Below are 3,730 nucleotides of genomic sequence, written 5' to 3' on the forward strand. Positions count from 1 at the left end.
TACCGTGACTAACCGGTGCACCCCTCACATTGACTCTGTACCGGTACCCCCTTTATATAGCCAKGCTATTGTTACTGCTGCTCATTAATTATTGTTACTTTCATTTCTTATTTTTTAGGTATTTTGCAATGGCCCTAGCCCTCACCCTCCGATCCAACAGGTCCCAGACGTGCTCAATGGGATTGAGATCCGGGCTCTTCGCGGGCCATGGCAGAACACTGACATTCCTGTCTTGCAGGAAATCATGCACAGAACGAGCAGTATGGCTAGTGGCATTGTCATGCTGGAGGGTCATGTCAGGATGAGCCTGCAGGAAGGGTACCACATGAGGGAGGAGGATGTCTTCCCTGTACCGTACAGCATTGAGATGCCTGCAATGACAACAAGCTCAGTCCGATGATGCTGTGACACACCGCCCAGACCATGACGGAACCCCCACCTCCAAATCAATCCCGCTCCAGAGTACAGGCCTCGGTTGTAACACTCATTCCTTCGACGATAAATGCAAATCCGACCATCACCCCTGGTGAGACAAAACCGTGACTCGTCAGTGAAGAGCACTTTTTGCCAGTCCTGTCTGGTCCAGCGACTGTGGGTTTGTGCCCATAGGCAACGTTGTTACCGATGTCTGGTGAGGACCTGCCTAACAACAGGCCTACAAGCCCTCAGTCCAGCTCTCACAGCCTATTGCGGACAGTCTGAGCACTGATGAGGGATTGTGCGTTCCTGGTGTAACTCAGGCAGTGTTGTTGCCATCCTGTACCTGTCCCGCAGTGTGATGTTTTGATTGTACCGATCCTGTGCAGGTGTTGTTACACGTGGTCTGCCACTGCGAGGACAATCAGCTCTCCGTCCTGTCTCCCTGTAGCGCTGTCTTAGGCGTCACAGTATGGATATTGCAATTTATTGCCCTGGCCACATATGCAGTCCGCATGCCTCCTTGCAGCATGCCTAAGGCACGTGCACGCAGATGAGCAGGGACCCTGGGCATCTTCCTTTTGGTGTTTTTCAGTCAGTAGGAAGGCCTCTTTAGTGTCCTAAATGTTTCGCATAACTGTGACCTTAATTGCCTACCGTCTGTAAGCTGTTAGTGTCTTAACGACTGTTCCACAGGTGCATGTTCATTAATTGTTTATGGTTCATTGAAKAAGCATGGAAAACAGTGTTTCAACCCTTTACATTGAAGATCTGWGAAGTTATTTGTTTTTTTACWAATTATATTTGAAAGACAGGGTCCTTAAAAAGAGACGTTTCTTTTTTTGCTGAGTTTATATTCAAACTAGCCTAAAGCACACTATATTCACTTTTCTTTGTTAGGGTCTTATCATGTTATTCACTGTAAAACATTTCCTGTAAAATGACAGTAACAAACTGGCATTCATTTTCCAGTAAGTTACTGTCATTTATTTTACAGTAGAGCCACTGTAAAATTTTACTTTACCACACATATTACTGTAATCTACTTTACATTATCGAGTCAGTTATTGTAATCTAATTTACAGTACCAATTTACAGTACAAACAGCATATTATTGTAATGACCCAGTGACATTTACCTTTACTCACATCAGTCATAGCAAGTAACACATTTCTGTAACCATTACTGTTGTKAAATGTTGTAGTTAAGCATACAGTGGTCTTCAGAATATATATCTATGACTATCTCTGGATAGTGCCAATACAGTACTAAGCTATTCACYGTAACTTGATGCCAGCGTCCTGTAAATTATTACAATATCCAAAGCAATTAAAAACAGTACAATACTGTAAAAGTGACAAATAAACTGTATGATAGATATTTTGACAGTATTTTACAGACATTTCAAGGGATTGGAGCAAGCAGGTTGGATGCTAGGCATTTGTACTGMATATTACAGCATATTCATTAATAATAGGAGTGTTTTATTACTTGCACTTCTAGAGGCCTAAACAAAGGCTTCCAAACTTCCCGTCAGCTGAAATAAAATCGCAGCACCCCCACCCCCAAACAGCAAGATTTTCCCACAGCTATAGACACGCCTTCAAATATGTTAATGAGACAGTGATTATTTACCCTCCCACAATAATTTTCCACAATGCACCATAATATGGGGCGGCAGGTAGCCTAGTGGTTAGAGCGTTGGACTTGTAACCGAAAGGTTGCAAGATCAAATCCCCGATCTGTCGTTCTGCCCCTGAACAAGGCAGTTAACTGTTCCTAGGCCGTCATTGAAAATAAGAATTTGTTCTTAACTGACTTGCCTAGTTAAGTAAAGAATACAGTACTTTATTGTTAAATTGTATTGAAAAATTATTCATTAACTGCTAATAGTGAATATGTAATTATACTGTATATTACATCATACCAACTGATATTTGGTGTTTTATATCACTTCCACTTTAGGCCTCAACAAAGGCTTCTCAACTGACAAGTAACTACAAGGCAAAACAGATCAAAAGGACKTGACTAGCCACTCAGGTGTGAGACTTGCTGCCACTCTGATCTGTCGCCTAAATAAATGTAATTGTTAGGGAACCACTACCACATATCAGTTAAATTCACGTACAGTGTTCTCACTAACAGGTGCAACAAATATATCCTCTTACAAGACATCCCTCAACATATGTTAATGAGTCAGAAACAACAATATCATGCACCCACTAGTGTTCAAAAGGTTTTTGCTGCTCCAAAAATACATTATGGTACCATATTCTGATTTGCCGCAATTGGCCAGTAAATTGCTGTAGATTTTCAGTTTGTATTGCTGTATTTTTACTGTATTCTGTGGGGGTACAGAATTCTCACTCACGGGTGCAACAAATATAGACTCTTACAAGGCACACCTCAAAATATGTCAATGAGCAAGATACTTTTCCCGCCCACAACATTTTCCTCAATGCACCATCATTAATTCTATCAAACTCATTTAAGGTAATTTTACAGTGTTTACTGTTGCAATGACAGAAAAGTAGTCTTACAGTGCTCTGCAACAAAGTATTACAGTGTTTTACTGTGCATTCTGCAGTGTTTTACTTTTGAAATTGCGGAAAAGTCTTATGTGCTGTAAAACACATTAACGGGAATTTATTGTGCATTCTACAGTGTTTTACTGTTGAAATTACAGAAACATCTTACAGTGTGCATAACGCATGGTATGATGGTTAAGTATGTCTGTCTGTCAATATGGCCTAGCTGTCTCTCAGAGAAGCCCCTGACTGCAGTGTGCAGTTCGGGGCCGGGCTCAATGTGGGCGGAGTCAAACGCGTTTAACCCGAACCCTTCCTGTCTCCTTCAAGGTCACCCAAGTTGAGGTAAACGTCTGAGGTATCAACGTCAACGCAAGCGAATCTTAATCGAACCTAATCTACATGGACAAAAATATAAACTATGGAAGTAAGTGAGACTGTCACTATGCATAATGTACTTTGTAATATTCATGTAATACCAGTGCAGTGGTATATTTTTTATATAACCAACTACTGCACCAATGTTAGCATAGCGTTAATTAGCACCCATTTGCATGTGAGCTAGCTAATTGCTCACAATGAGGGAATCTTATTTGGACAAATTTGCCTACTTGAGCAGTAAGCCTGGGTTTACATGTACAGTTATGTAATCAATTTGATCGTTGATTTGTGTTTCTTCAATGTATGCCTTGTTTGGCTGGCTCTAAATGTGTATCGTTGATGCCATTCCCTTAGTTACACATAGTGAGTCTACACAGCCTACACATAGTGTATATACAATAATG

This window comes from Salvelinus sp. IW2-2015, linkage group LG17, assembly GCF_002910315.2.
Source record: "Salvelinus sp. IW2-2015 linkage group LG17, ASM291031v2, whole genome shotgun sequence".
Taxonomy (NCBI): Eukaryota; Metazoa; Chordata; class Actinopteri; order Salmoniformes; family Salmonidae; genus Salvelinus; species Salvelinus sp. IW2-2015.